A 15,780-nucleotide genomic window follows, 5' to 3' on the forward strand; every position below is an offset into this window, starting at 1 on the left:
GAGCTATGCCAGTGTAGCGTCGGGTTTATATAAATGTGGTAATCTTTCCTCCTCCACGGAGACTCTCGTGACGATACTATCAGATGAGGAGGGAGGCGCAAGCCCAGTGGTCTGATCAGGTTCATCGGACAGGTAAATCCGTTGCTCTTAGTTACCTAAGTAAAATTTCTACATTTTCTAATGATGGCTGAACTCAAAGGTATTTCCCTCAACGTGAGAGGCATAAAATCTAACACGAGAAGAACTACTCTTTTTAATTTTTTTACGTGTTTTACTGCATCTGTATTTTTTCTGCAAGAATGTAATGTCCCACATGAAATGTCATTTCAAAAATATAAAGATGAGTGGAAGTGTGGGCCATCTGTCTGGTCCGGATCGAATGCTGCAGGATCAGCGGGTGTAGCCATACTTTTTAAAGGGAACGTTTTAATTGATTTTATTCAGGAAATTTTACCAGGTCGTATTTTATTAGTGAAAGCTTTTATTGATGGTATTAGATGGCAGTTTTTAAATTTTTATGGATCCCCAGAGAAAAATGAAAGAGCCGAAATGCTTGATCTTTTACCATTATTTATTAATAACTCTGAACCTTTTATCTTAGCAGGGGATTTTAATTGTGTTTTAAAAGGTGAAAACCGGCGCTCCAGCTCTGTAAGCAGGAACTACGATAAAACCTCAGGTATGCTACATGATATAGTCAAAGATGCTAAATTGATAGACATATATAAAGAGTGTCATAGTGACAGCCCAGAGGACGCCGGTTTCACTTGGAGCAATGCTAATTGTAGCTCTAGGATTGATTTTATTTTTGGTTCAGATAAAACAATACCTGCCAAATGTGAAGTTTTAACTAATATATTTTCAGACCATAAACTTTTATCCTTTACCATAAAAGTAAATGACAACAAAAAATGTGGTAAGAAAAGCTGGAAAATGAACGTATCCCTTTTAACCGACCCGCAGATTTTATCAGATTTTATTGAGTTTTATAGGAAATGTAGAAAAGGGAAAAAAACAAATGAGACTATGAGTGTATGGTGGGATAGAATGAAAGTAAAAATAAAAGACTTTTTTATTAAAAAGAGTATATGTAGAGCCAAAGAAAAATATGAAGAATATAGAATTTTAAATACCCGCCTACAAACATTATTTAAGCTCAGAGACAATGGGATAGATGTACAACTTGATATTTCAAACTTAAAAGAAGAGATTTCAAAATGGCTAGAACAAAAAGGAAAAGAGATCATTTTTCGTTCTAGAGTACAACATATAGAAGAAAATGAAAAGTGTTCCAGATATTTTTTTAGGAAAAATAAAAAAGAAAAAGTGATAATTGACCATATAGATGGTGAGAATAATATAAAAAATATGCTGGGTAAAGTTGAGGTTTTTTTTTCTAATCTTTTTAATGGAAAAAATATAGATAATAAATTAATGGATGATTCGCTGCAAGGACTAACAGCTGTTTTAGATCCCGCATCCCAAGAGTTTTTATCCCAAGTTTTAACGGAACAAGAAGTGTTAAAAACTATTAAAAGTTTTAAAACTGGAAAGGTCCCTGGTCCTGATGGCATCCCAATAGAATTTTATGTATGTTTTTATGATATTTTAAAAGATGATTTGTTTTATTTGTTTACTGAGGTTTTTAATAATAAGGTTTTATTAAATTCCTGGAAGAAAGGTGAAGTCTCCCTCCTATACAAAAAAGGCGATAAATCAAAATTAGAAAACTGGAGACCAATAACACTTTTAAATTGTGACTATAAAATAATGGCTAAAATTTGTGCAAATCGTCTAAAAGAAGTCATCAGCAAAGTTATTCATTCTAATCAAGTGTGTGGGGTGCCGGGGCGCAGTATATGGGACAATCTGAATTTAGTGAAAGACTGTATTGAGGATGTGAAAGACAGAAAGGGGAAAATGGCGATTTTATCTATTGATTTTGAAAAAGCATTTGACCGTGTCTCACACTTTTATCTTTTTAAAGTTTTAGAGAAAATGGGCATACCAGAAGGGTTTTTACTATCGCTTAAAGCATTTTACAAGGATTGTACAAGTAAGATTTTAGTGAATGGTTTTAAGACACAAGAGGTATTTTTACGGTCAGGGGTGAAACAGGGATGCCCTCTGTCCCCCCTACTGTTTATCTGTGCACTGGAACCAATGTTATGTGCAATACGCCAAAATAAACAGATATGCGGTGTCCCTCTGCCTGGAAGCGGTGGTTTGGAGGCCAAGGTTGTAGGCTACATGGATGACGTGGCGGTCTTGTGTACAGATGCACCATCACTTACGGCCACTCTCCATCAAGTGCAATCCTTTTGTCTAGCTTCTGGTTTTAAAATCAATTTTAATAAGTGTAACATTTTAAGTGTTGGGGGGATGATTTTACGTGATGTACCAATTAATGTCTCCGAATCCATTTCCATTTTAGGTATATCATTCACTGAAAATAATGATGGTTATAATAGTTGGGAAACAGTTACACAGAAAGTAAATACGAAAATATGTATGTGGAACATGAGGAGACTTACAATGGAGGGTAAAGTATTGGTTTTAAAGATGGTGATTTTACCTCTTTTATTGTATCTTAGCATGGTTTTCCCCCCGCCTGTTAATGTTTTAAAAAAGATAACCAAAACCTGTTTTACCTTCTTTTGGAACTCAAAAATGGAAAAGCTGAAAAGAGAAATCGTGATGAAATCAAAAGTAAAAGGTGGTAAAGATTTTCCAGATTTTAATAGGTTTCTTTTAATCCATCTGTTCGTTTACTGTTTTAATGCCCTTTTTAAGAATCACTATTGGTCCTTTTTTATGCGTTTTAATACAGGATTTTTTATGAGAAAGTTTGGATGGTATGAAGTTAATATTTCTGTGCCCCATGCTTTTAATTTGTCGACGCATTATGAGATTTTAAGGAAAATAGTGTCCGATTTTAATTTAGGGACTAAGAAAATAGAGGAATTAAGAAATAGTAAGAAACTAATTAAAGAAATACGAAAAAGTGAGGAAATAAGTAATGTTGACAGATATGATGATGACAAATCTATGTCTATCTGGAAAATGATTAACGTTTTTTATCTTTTTAATGAACAGAGAGATCTGGCTTGGAGTTGCATGCACCGCTGTCTTCCTTGCCGGGCATTCCAATACAGAAGAGGATTTGTGAGGTCTGCCATCTGCCCAAGAGCCGGATGCCAAGAAGAGGAAACGGTGGAACATCTATTATGGACATGTAATTTTGCAAAGGATTTCTGGAGAAGACTGCTCCCCCTACTGGAAAGGGTGGCAGACCTCAAGGACTTTACATATAAAACTGTGCTATACGGACTTATGGAATGCCCCACAATGGACCAGTACACAATGGCTTGGAAGACAGTGAACTGCGCCAAGTCATCTCTCTGGAAAGCGCGCAACATTGCTATTTTTAAACAAGATGTTTTATCAGTGAATGATGTTTTAAGTTTATGTTTATGTGAAATGTATACTTATTATTTAATTGACAAAAAGAAGAATGTACATATTTCCAAAAAATGGCTTGTTGACCAATGGAACCTAATTATTTAAAATCTTTGTATTTTTTTGTTTTGTAAATTTCATTTGTCTTTTAACGTTTGGTATTTGTGTAATTATGCTTGTAATTTGTTAAAGTTTTAATAAACGGTTTTATCCCTCTGCAGGGGATAGCCAAATTAAAAAAAAAAAATCTGTTCTTATCAGTTTAATATCTGATACGTCCCCTATCTGGGGACCATATATTAAATGGATTTTTAGAACAGGGAGATGGAAAAAGAGCTTGCTCTGTCCACTCCACGCATTGACCTGGTATTGCAGTATCTCCAGGACCGGTGCACCCCTTCTTTAATGCAGTTTCTAAAATCAGAAAGAATTGAATTCAATGTTTTTTGTTCATTTTGCTTGTTTGTCGGATTTTGGGATGGACTCTTTGGCTTTGCTTTTCTTCTCCTCATTGGATTTTTCATGTTCAAAGTTGCAAAAGCCAGATTACAAGCTCATTTTGGTTCAACTTCAGCAACTGTGCATTGCATTGCCATGTAATGTGATGCAATGCTATCTTTCTAGCTCTCCCTTTTTACTTCCTTTTGGATAAACAGACATATTAGGCAAGCATTTTGGAGCTTTCACCTAAATAACTACAGGTGGTGAGATAAGCTGCACAATATAATTGACCTTTCAGTATATTGTTGCACACACACCATCTATTTAGCAAATGCCCTTGTTATCAACAGCAGCCTTTTAAACTCACCTGAGCTAACAGGTATGTGCGCTGGTTACTCTGCTGCGCTTAAAATTTCTTTTTTGGTTTGCTACAATGCCTTTTCTGAAACGTTGTCTCCCTCTGCTGGAACACTGACTTCTTTCATTTAATGCCTGCAGACTATAAAAGAGAACCCAACCCAAAAAGTTTGGTTGATTAGTCTGTGGCATTCTGTTAAACTGTTGCTTATGGCGGTCTCTGTGAGCTTCTCAGCGACATTCAGCCAGCCAGGTATCCTGCCTGCAGTAGATGGAATGTGGCAATGGAACGCTGGCTGCGCGTGTCATAATAGGCTCTGAGCCTTTATATACCTGTGCACAGCAGCAGCCACCTTCAGTCTGCTGCTGGACAGCCAGCAGCAGCAGCAGCAGGAGAGGTATGTAATCAGGAGCCCTCCTGCTAAGGGTAGACAGCTGCTCGTTCCACCCCACCCCCCGCCTTAATTGGTTCTCCTCCCTTCCAACGGTGTTGAGGCGGGTGGGAACAGCAGGGGGTGAAGGTGCTGTGTTTAAAGAGGTGGAGTTATGCAGATCTAAAACGCGTGGATTGCAGCAGCAGCAAGCCGAAAAGTGCAGGCATGTAAGGGATCTAGAGGTTGACAACATGTCTTCTTAACGGGAGTCCAGGAGCTCATCTCCACAAATGGACTTTTCAGGATCCTTGGGTGGCTCCGTAGTTTGAAACCAATTCTGGTTATCGCTTCTCGGCCTTTTGGCTAAGATCAAGTGTAGTATCTGTTCTTATCAGTTTAATATCTGATACGTCCCCTATCTGGGGACCATATATTAAATGGATTTTTAGAACAGGGAGATGGAAAAAGAGCTTGCTCTGTCCACTCCACGCATTGACCTGGTATTGCAGTATCTCCAGGACCGGTGCACCCCTTCTTTAATGCAGTTTCTAAAATCAGAAAGAATTGAATTCAATGTTTTTTGTTCATTTTGCTTGTTTGTCGGATTTTGGGATGGACTCTTTGGCTTTGCTTTTCTTCTCCTCATTGGATTTTTCATGTTCAAAGTTGCAGAAGCCAGATTACAAGCTCATTTTGGTTCAACTTCAGCAACTGTGCATTGCATTGCCATGTAATGTGATGCAATGCTATCTTTCTAGCTCTCCCTTTTTACTTCCTTTTGGATAAACAGACATATTAGGCAAGCATTTTGGAGCTTTCACCTAAATAACTACAGGTGGTGAGATAAGCTGCACAATATAATTGACCTTTCAGTATATTGTTGCACACACACCATCTATTTAGCAAATGCCCTTGTTATCAACAGCAGCCTTTTAAACTCACCTGAGCTAACAGGTATGTGCGCTGGTTACTCTGCTGCGCTTAAAATTTCTTTTTTGGTTTGCTACAATGCCTTTTCTGAAACGTTGTCTCCCTCTGCTGGAACACTGACTTCTTTCATTTAATGCCTGCAGACTATAAAAGAGAACCCAACCCAAAAAGTTTGGTTGATTAGTCTGTGGCATTCTGTTAAACTGTTGCTTATGGCGATCTCTGTGAGCTTCTCAGCGACATTCAGCCAGCCAGGTATCCTGCCTGCAGTAGATGGAATGTGGCAATGGAACGCTGGCTGCGCGTGTCATAATAGGCTCTGAGCCTTTATATACCTGTGCACAGCAGCAGCCACCTTCAGTCTGCTGCTGGACAGCCAGCAGCAGCAGCAGCAGGAGAGGTATGTAATCAGGAGCCCTCCTGCTAAGGGTAGACAGCTGCTCGTTCCACCCCACCCCCCGCCTTAATTGGTTCTCCTCCCTTCCAACGGTGTTGAGGCGGGTGGGAACAGCAGGGGGTGAAGGTGCTGTGTTTAAAGAGGTGGAGTTATGCAGATCTAAAACGCGTGGATTGCAGCAGCAGCAAGCCGAAAAGTGCAGGCATGTAAGGGATCTAGAGGTTGACAACATGTCTTCTTAACGGGAGTCCAGGAGCTCATCTCCACAAATGGACTTTTCAGGATCCTTGGGTGGCTCCGTAGTTTGAAACCAATTCTGGTTATCGCTTCTCGGCCTTTTGGCTAAGATCAAGTGTAGTATCTGTTCTTATCAGTTTAATATCTGATACGTCCCCTATCTGGGGACCATATATTAAATGGATTTTTAGAACAGGGAGATGGAAAAAGAGCTTGCTCTGTCCACTCCACGCATTGACCTGGTATTGCAGTATCTCCAGGACCGGTGCACCCCTTCTTTAATGCAGTTTCTAAAATCAGAAAGAATTGAATTCAATGTTTTTTGTTCATTTTGCTTGTTTGTCGGATTTTGGGATGGACTCTTTGGCTTTGCTTTTCTTCTCCTCATTGGATTTTTCATGTTCAAAGTTGCAGAAGCCAGATTACAAGCTCATTTTGGTTCAACTTCAGCAACTGTGCATTGCATTGCCATGTAATGTGATGCAATGCTATCTTTCTAGCTCTCCCTTTTTACTTCCTTTTGGATAAACAGACATATTAGGCAAGCATTTTGGAGCTTTCACCTAAATAACTACAGGTGGTGAGATAAGCTGCACAATATAATTGACCTTTCAGTATATTGTTGCACACACACCATCTATTTAGCAAATGCCCTTGTTATCAACAGCAGCCTTTTAAACTCACCTGAGCTAACAGGTATGTGCGCTGGTTACTCTGCTGCGCTTAAAATTTCTTTTTTGGTTTGCTACAATGCCTTTTCTGAAACGTTGTCTCCCTCTGCTGGAACACTGACTTCTTTCATTTAATGCCTGCAGACTATAAAAGAGAACCCAACCCAAAAAGTTTGGTTGATTAGTCTGTGGCATTCTGTTAAACTGTTGCTTATGGCGGTCTCTGTGAGCTTCTCAGCGACATTCAGCCAGCCAGGTATCCTGCCTGCAGTAGATGGAATGTGGCAATGGAACGCTGGCTGCGCGTGTCATAATAGGCTCTGAGCCTTTATATACCTGTGCACAGCAGCAGCCACCTTCAGTCTGCTGCTGGACAGCCAGCAGCAGCAGCAGCAGGAGAGGTATGTAATCAGGAGCCCTCCTGCTAAGGGTAGACAGCTGCTCGTTCCACCCCACCCCCCGCCTTAATTGGTTCTCCTCCCTTCCAACGGTGTTGAGGCGGGTGGGAACAGCAGGGGGTGAAGGTGCTGTGTTTAAAGAGGTGGAGTTATGCAGATCTAAAACGCGTGGATTGCAGCAGCAGCAAGCCGAAAAGTGCAGGCATGTAAGGGATCTAGAGGTTGACAACATGTCTTCTTAACGGGAGTCCAGGAGCTCATCTCCACAAATGGACTTTTCAGGATCCTTGGGTGGCTCCGTAGTTTGAAACCAATTCTGGTTATCGCTTCTCGGCCTTTTGGCTAAGATCAAGTGTAGTATCTGTTCTTTTAAGAACACAAGAGCTACGATCTACACTTGACGAGAGCGATCGAACTCGGAAGGAGAAGAGCTTCGGAGCCCAGCTGACATCAGAGAACGAAGGCGGATATCGGTGGGAGGAAGAAGCTCTAAAGAATCCAGAAGAAGACGAAGACTCGGAGAAGAATCGGGCTGTCCTGTGGAATCTTCGAGGAAGAAAATCATCGAGACAAAGACCTTTCGGGGAATTTGTCCAGAACACGACGGGAGAAGAATCTGCATAGCTCCACCCATTCCGGGAAGAGTTCCAGATCCAGCTCCAAGAAGTAACTGCAGGAGGAAAGCCATGGCAAGCGCTGCGAGGAAGGCCGAAAAGAAGAGCCTGGAGCTGGGGACAGCCAGGAGGGCCCAGCCAGGAGCCGATTCTGACCCCAAGGACTCTGCCTCCACGACTGGCCAGCAGAAGGGACCCCAGAAGCCCCGCCACGAAGCTCCAGCCCTGGAGCCATGGATGCGGCAGACGGTGGCCCTGAAGCTGAAGGAAGTGGATGGGAGGGTGCCGGACATGTCCTCGGACGTGTTCTGCCAGAAGATGCTGCTGGATCGAGGCTTCTCCAGGTCGGACACCCTCAGCATCCAGACCTTCTTGACGGGGATCTTCTTCGTCACCTTCGCCACTGTGAACACCTGCAGGAGGTTCTGGGAAATGGTAAGCGCAAAAGGACCGGATAATTCTTTCTCTGCCTTTACAGGTAGCTGCCCTATCCAGAGGGATGAAAGGAGGATCACGGTCTCCATGCGCAACCCGCACACCCCAGGCCAAGACATCTGTACCTTCCTGAGACGCTTCTGTTTGGTTGTGAAGGAACCCTCTCACATCCTGAATGGACTCGGCTTCTGGACAGGTAAGTGGTCGGTGACCGTTAGACTTCACAGGGACCTGGCGTACTCAGACGGACTTCGGCACCTGCCCCCGACATTCTCCCTGGGCAACTCCTACGGCCTCATCTATTACCCGGACATGCCGCGGAACTGCAGGAGATGCGGCAAGAACGGCCACGAGATGAAGGACTGCAAGGAGGATGCCTGCAGGATTTGTCGAGTGACGGGACACAGCTCGAAGGACTGCCCGAAGAAGACGTCCTGCAACCTGTGTGGGCTGGCGGCTCATCTGTACAAGGATTGCCCCAGGCGTGAGAGATCCTGGGCATCGGTGGTTGCGACGACCCCAGCTACGGAGGACAAGGCCCCGACGACCAGGCCTGTGAAGGTCAAGGACGCGACGACCAAGGCCCCAGCGGCCAAGGCCGAGACGACCAAGGCCAAAGCGGTCAAGGAGTCGGTGGCCAAAGCCCCAGCGACGGTCCCAGCAGCTCCGAAGCAGAAGAAAAAGTCAAAGGAGGGTAAGAGTTCTGTCACCCCTCTCTCGATCCCTCCCCCTGCCACCCCCGTCCAATCCCCCCCCACCCCGGCCACCCCTGCTGAGGATTCCACTTCCTCTTCCTCCTTCCCCTACTCCTCAGCAGGTGTCCTTTCCCCTGCCCCGGCAGCCACTCTCCCTCCCCAGACCATGGTAGCGGTGGAATTAACCTTTCCTCCACCCGCCGCTATCTATTCCGAGGAGGATTTTCCCCTTCTTGTCTCCCCAGTTCCAACCCGGGGAAAGAGGAAGGTGGAGGACAGCCCTGCTACTGAATCCTCCAAAAAGAAGATTCTGGATTTCGTAGGCGAAAAGGAGGATACCCTCCCTGAGCCAGAAGAGATGGAGCACATGGTTGAGACCCTGGTGGCCGAGCCAGAAGAGGAGGAACTGGTGGTCGCCGAGATTGAGGCCGCGCTGCTTGACCAGATGGAGGAAGAGGGCCTGCTGTTGATCCCGTTACCAGCAGTCAACACCGACGAGGGACCACCCGACCGGAGTGGTAACTAAGGTGTATTGCCTGCGCTAACTTTTTCTTTTTTCCCTACATGATGGCTAATATTAACTTATTTTCCATTAATGTCAGGAGCATCAAGGACAAGTTCAGACGTCAGACTATTTATGCCTTCCTTACTTCCCAGTTGTGTGATGTTTATATGTTGCAGGAATGTTCCCTTCCCTCCTCTAGGTCCTTCAAACATCTGGCCAGGGAGTGGTCCCACGGTCCATCCTACTGGTCCGGTGGGGGTGACTGCAAGTCTGCGGGGGTCGCAATTCTGATCAGGGGGGGCGCATTCACGCTTGAGTCCGTCCAGGAGCTCATCTGTGGCAGGGCTCTTGTTGTAGATGGCAACTGGGCGGGAGAACCTGTCAGGTTCATCAACGTGTATGCGTCCCCACTGAAGAATGAGCGATTGGAGCTTTTCCAGACCCTGCGGCTTCAGCTTGCCACCACCAGGACCTTAGTGATGGCCGGGGATTTCAACTGCCCCATCGAGGAGGACGGTCGTAGTTCTGGCACATCTGCCAAGTTGGACATCACGTCCAAGCTGCTCATCGAGATGGTAACCGAGGCCTCTCTTCAGGACGTGGTGGGCTCCATGGGGAGAGGCTCCACGAACTATTCGTGGAGCCGACCCGATGGCTCACTCCGCTCCAGGATTGACTTTGTGTTCACCTCTCGGGCAGTCAGGCAGAGTAGGCACTCGATGGTCTCCTGCTTCTTCTCCGACCACAGAGCCATTCACTTACAAGGTGTCCTCGGCGACGGTTTTCCGTCCGGCCCCGGCTCCTGGAAGCTGAATTGTGCTCTGCTGGCTCAGGATGAAGTCGTGGAGGAGCTGAGAGCAGCCTACGCAATGTGGCAGTCCTACAAGGGTAGCTTCCAAACAGTCTCTGATTGGTGGGAATATGTTAAACTTGAGTTTCGCTGTTTCTTTCAGGCCAAGGGTCGACAACAGGAGTGTGAGAAGAGGAGGGACTTCAGAGGGCTGCAGCGCGAGCTGCGGTCGCTGCAGGACCTTCTTCACTGCGGCTGGGACGTGAGGGAGGAGCTGGAGGAGACCAAGAAGAGCCTGAAAAGGCACTTTGAGGAGGAGTCCAAGCGAATCATCTTCCGTTCCAAAGTGGAGAATCTGGAGAAGGGTGAGAAATGTAACTCATTCTTTTTCAGGAAACTTCATGCCGGTCACACGCCCCTGAACGAGCTGCGAGACGAGAGCGGAAACATGCGACGTGGGAAGGAGGACGTGATGAGGGTCGTCAGCGACTTCTACAGCGAACTCTACTCCCACAAGACTACCGACCCCGACGCTGCTGATAAGTTCCTGTCAGGTATCACTAACCATCTTGATCCTGCAGGCACGGCAGCCTTGGACAAACCTCTGATGGTGGGCGAATTGCTCTCTGCCGCTAAATCCTTTAGGACCGGCAGGACCCCGGGCAGTGATGGTCTTCCAGCGGAGCTCTATGTAGCGCTGGGAGACCTCATCTGTCCGGACCTGTTGGACCTGTACGAGGAGATGGTGGTGGAGGGTAGAATGCCTCCATCTTTGAGGGAAGGAATGGTCACGATCCTGTACAAGCGGAAGGGAGAGAGGTGCGACCTGAGGAATTGGCGTCCCATCACTCTGCTCAACGTGGACTACAAGATCCTGGCCAAGACGATGGCGACACGACATAAGACGGTCATCGGACGGATCATCCACCCGGACCAGACCTGCGGCATCCCTGGACGTCGCATCGCAGACAGCCTCGCTCTCGTGCGGGACACGGTCGAGTACATCAAGGTCCGCCGCGCACACGCGGCCCTGGTCTCCTTGGATCAGGAGAAGGCCTTCGACCGGGTTTCCCACGAGTTCATGGGCCGAGCTCTGCACCGGTTAGGTTTGGGTAACATGTTTTGTTCGTATGTCCGTCTGATGTATTTTGATATCCACAGCTCGGTGTTGGTGAACGGCTGGAAGACTGACCCCTTCCCTGTCCTCTCTGGGGTCAGACAAGGCTGCCCTCTATCACCTCTTCTTTTTGTTTGTGTTATAGAACTCTTCGCAGAGGCTATCCGGCAGAATGGAGAGATCAGAGGGATCACCGCACCGGGTCCGGGACGACACGAGGTCAAGTGCTCGCTCTACATGGACGACGTCACCGTCTTCTGCGCTGATCGTGGTTCAGTCGACGCCCTCGTCCAGACGTGTGAGAGGTTCGGCCGGGCTTCAGGGGCCAAAGTCAACTGCAGGAAGTCGGAAGCCATGCTCTTCGGGGATTGGCAGCCGGCCTCCTCCGCCCCCTTCCCCTTCAACATTCAACCGGATTTCCTCAAGGTGCTGGGAGTCTGGTTCGGGAAGGAAGGAGCGGCCCTCAAGTCCTGGCAAGAACGCTTGGCCAAGGTGAAGCAACGGATCGGACTCTGGAGCCTCAGACACCTCACTTGTGAGGGTAAGGCACTCGTCCTGCGTAATGAGGTCCTGCCCGTCTTGCAGTACACGGCGCAGGCCTGGCCCCCACACGTCACTGTGTGCAGGGCCATTACCAGGACAGTGTTTCACTTTGTCTGGGGATCCAAGATGGACAGAGTCAGGCGGGCCGTCATGTACAAGGAGCCTCGCAAGGGTGGGAAGGGCGTTCCAGATATCCCCACCCTCCTGCGATCCTCTTTTGTGTGTGATTGTGTCCGCCGGACTTTGCAAGTCAAGAATGGCTCCGCGGGCAGGTCCATGTCTCGCTTCTTCCTGCTTCCTCTTTGGAGGCGACTCGGCTGGGACAAGTGGGACAGCTCCTTCCCCTACAACTGGACGACGCCATGGTTCTACGGAGACGTCGTTCGATTTGTGGGGGAGCATCAACTGGAGGGACTCAAGCCCGACTTGTGGAAGCCCAAAACTATCCACAAGCTAATCAGAGCCAAGGATGACGTGGAGAACATCACAGGACTTCACCAGGACACGCTGGAGACTGTGTGGACAAATGTGTCGTCTGACAGGCTGACCAACGGGCACAAGGACTTGTCGTGGATGGCGATTCAGGGCGGACTGCCCGTCCGGTCATTCATGCATGCCCGGAACCTGTGCAAGACCCGGTACTGCCCAAGGTGCCCCTTCGTGGAGGAAACATCTTTGCACACTTTTTGGGACTGCGGATTTGCACAGCGCCTATTGACTGCACTTGAGGACGACCTGAGGAACTCTGTCCCCAGGGCGAGCCTATCGCACCATTCTGTGCTTTACGGACTCTTCCCTGGGGTTCATACCGTCGGAGCCATCCAGGAGGCTTGGCGCCTTATGAACTGCTTCAAGGATGCCGTTTGGGTCGCCAGGAACCGGCTCATCTTGAGGAGGGAGAGGATGTCCATCCAGGACTGCCGCAGGCTGATCCACAGCCTGCTCAGAGACTATTCCATCATGGACGGTCCGGAGGACGAGGACGAGGACTAAACCCCTCCTCCCCCTCTCCCCTTATGTGTCTTGTCTTTCAATAAAGCTTCGGGCCTGTGATTTTCCCCTCCCCATCCCCTTTTTCCCAATCCCCATCCCTTATCACGGTTCGTCGTACTGTATTGATTGACATGCTTTTTCTTTCAGATTGAGTGTTTTGTGTAGCATAGGGGTGTGATGTGTCTAGTTAGTGCGTCGTATCCTCATGCTATGTAAATATGATGTAGAATTCTGTGTGTACTGGGCTGCGGCACTGTACACTGTCTGTTAACTTATTTTTTGTGCTAATAAAAGATATATTCAATCAAAAAATCTGTTCTTATCAGTTTAATATCTGATACGTCCCCTATCTGGGGACCATATATTAAATGGATTTTTAGAACAGGGAGATGGAAAAAGAGCTTGCTCTGTCCACTCCACGCATTGACCTGGTATTGCAGTATCTCCAGGACCGGTGCACCCCTTCTTTAATGCAGTTTCTAAAATCAGAAAGAATTGAATTCAATGTTTTTTGTTCATTTTGCTTGTTTGTCGGATTTTGGGATGGACTCTTTGGCTTTGCTTTTCTTCTCCTCATTGGATTTTTCATGTTCAAAGTTGCAGAAGCCAGATTACAAGCTCATTTTGGTTCAACTTCAGCAACTGTGCATTGCATTGCCATGTAATGTGATGCAATGCTATCTTTCTAGCTCTCCCTTTTTACTTCCTTTTGGATAAACAGACATATTAGGCAAGCATTTTGGAGCTTTCACCTAAATAACTACAGGTGGTGAGATAAGCTGCACAATATAATTGACCTTTCAGTATATTGTTGCACACACACCATCTATTTAGCAAATGCCCTTGTTATCAACAGCAGCCTTTTAAACTCACCTGAGCTAACAGGTATGTGCGCTGGTTACTCTGCTGCGCTTAAAATTTCTTTTTTGGTTTGCTACAATGCCTTTTCTGAAACGTTGTCTCCCTCTGCTGGAACACTGACTTCTTTCATTTAATGCCTGCAGACTGTAAAAGAGAACCCAACCCAAAAAGTTTGGTTGATTAGTCTGTGGCATTCTGTTAAACTGTTGCTTATGGCGGTCTCTGTGAGCTTCTCAGCGACATTCAGCCAGCCAGGTATCCTGCCTGCAGTAGATGGAATGTGGCAATGGAACGCTGGCTGCGCGTGTCATAATAGGCTCTGAGCCTTTATATACCTGTGCACAGCAGCAGCCACCTTCAGTCTGCTGCTGGACAGCCAGCAGCAGCAGCAGCAGGAGAGGTATGTAATCAGGAGCCCTCCTGCTAAGGGTAGACAGCTGCTCGTTCCACCCCACCCCCCGCCTTAATTGGTTCTCCTCCCTTCCAACGGTGTTGAGGCGGGTGGGAACAGCAGGGGGTGAAGGTGCTGTGTTTAAAGAGGTGGAGTTATGCAGATCTAAAACGCGTGGATTGCAGCAGCAGCAAGCCGAAAAGTGCAGGCATGTAAGGGATCTAGAGGTTGACAACATGTCTTCTTAACGGGAGTCCAGGAGCTCATCTCCACAAATGGACTTTTCAGGATCCTTGGGTGGCTCCGTAGTTTGAAACCAATTCTGGTTATCGCTTCTCGGCCTTTTGGCTAAGATCAAGTGTAGTATCTGTTCTTATCAGTTTAATATCTGATACGTCCCCTATCTGGGGACCATATATTAAATGGATTTTTAGAACAGGGAGATGGAAAAAGAGCTTGCTCTGTCCACTCCACGCATTGACCTGGTATTGCAGTATCTCCAGGACCGGTGCACCCCTTCTTTAATGCAGTTTCTAAAATCAGAAAGAATTTAATTCAATGTTTTTTGTTCATTTTGCTTGTTTGTCGGATTTTGGGATGGACTCTTTGGCTTTGCTTTTCTTCTCCTCATTGGATTTTTCATGTTCAAAGTTGCAGAAGCCAGATTACAAGCTCATTTTGGTTCAACTTCAGCAACTGTGCATTGCATTGCCATGTAATGTGATGCAATGCTATCTTTCTAGCTCTCCCTTTTTACTTCCTTTTGGATAAACAGACATATTAGGCAAGCATTTTGGAGCTTTCACCTAAATAACTACAGGTGGTGAGATAAGCTGCACAATATAATTGACCTTTCAGTATATTGTTGCACACACACCATCTATTTAGCAAATGCCCTTGTTATCAACAGCAGCCTTTTAAACTCACCTGAGCTAACAGGTATGTGCGCTGGTTACTCTGCTGCGCTTAAAATTTCTTTTTTGGTTTGCTACAATGCCTTTTCTGAAACGTTGTCTCCCTCTGCTGGAACACTGACTTCTTTCATTTAATGCCTGCAGACTATAAAAGAGAACCCAACCCAAAAAGTTTGGTTGATTAGTCTGTGGCATTCTGTTAAACTGTTGCTTATGGCGGTCTCTGTGAGCTTCTCAGCGACATTCAGCCAGCCAGGTATCCTGCCTGCAGTAGATGGAATGTGGCAATGGAACGCTGGCTGCGCGTGTCATAATAGGCTCTGAGCCTTTATATACCTGTGCACAGCAGCAGCCACCTTCAGTCTGCTGCTGGACAGCCAGCAGCAGCAGCAGCAGGAGAGGTATGTAATCAGGAGCCCTCCTGCTAAGGGTAGACAGCTGCTCGTTCCACCCCACCCCCCGCCTTAATTGGTTCTCCTCCCTTCCAACGGTGTTGAGGCGGGTGGGAACAGCAGGGGGTGAAGGTGCTGTGTTTAAATAGGTGGAGTTATGCAGATCTAAAACGCGTGGATTGCAGCAGCAGCAAGCCGAAAAGTGCAGGCATGTAAGGGATCTAGAGGTTGACAACATGTCTTCTTAACGGGAGTCCAGGAGCTCA

The 15,780-nt window shown here is 46.5% G+C and overlaps 5 non-coding genes and 1 pseudogene across 5 annotated transcripts; all 6 read left to right on the forward strand.

Moving 5' to 3' along the window:
- Window positions 1-3,668: 3,668 nt before the first annotated feature.
- Window positions 3,669-3,859, forward strand: LOC141229678 (U2 spliceosomal RNA). The gene has a single exon (XR_012296327.1). It is a non-coding gene; the product is annotated as a U2 spliceosomal RNA (small nuclear RNA).
- A 1,115-nt stretch (window positions 3,860-4,974) lies between these two features.
- On the forward strand, window positions 4,975-5,165 carry LOC141229597 (U2 spliceosomal RNA). The gene has a single exon (XR_012296253.1). It is a non-coding gene; the product is annotated as a U2 spliceosomal RNA (small nuclear RNA).
- Window positions 5,166-6,280: 1,115 nt separating this feature from the next.
- On the forward strand, window positions 6,281-6,471 carry LOC141229598 (U2 spliceosomal RNA). The gene has a single exon (XR_012296254.1). It is a non-coding gene; the product is annotated as a U2 spliceosomal RNA (small nuclear RNA).
- Window positions 6,472-7,586: 1,115 nt separating this feature from the next.
- On the forward strand, window positions 7,587-7,664 carry LOC141229707 (U2 spliceosomal RNA; annotated as a pseudogene).
- Window positions 7,665-13,228: 5,564 nt separating this feature from the next.
- Window positions 13,229-13,421, forward strand: LOC141229663 (U2 spliceosomal RNA). Its single transcript, XR_012296317.1, has one exon. It is a non-coding gene; the product is annotated as a U2 spliceosomal RNA (small nuclear RNA).
- Window positions 13,422-14,536: 1,115 nt separating this feature from the next.
- Window positions 14,537-14,727, forward strand: LOC141229599 (U2 spliceosomal RNA). The gene has a single exon (XR_012296255.1). It is a non-coding gene; the product is annotated as a U2 spliceosomal RNA (small nuclear RNA).
- The last annotated feature ends 1,053 nt before the right edge of the window (window positions 14,728-15,780 follow it).

Source organism: Phyllobates terribilis, unplaced genomic scaffold (assembly GCF_046119375.1).
Source record: "Phyllobates terribilis strain yellow unplaced genomic scaffold, ASM4611937v1 Scaffold_487__1_contigs__length_1357975, whole genome shotgun sequence".
NCBI lineage: Eukaryota > Metazoa > Chordata > Amphibia > Anura > Dendrobatidae > Phyllobates > Phyllobates terribilis.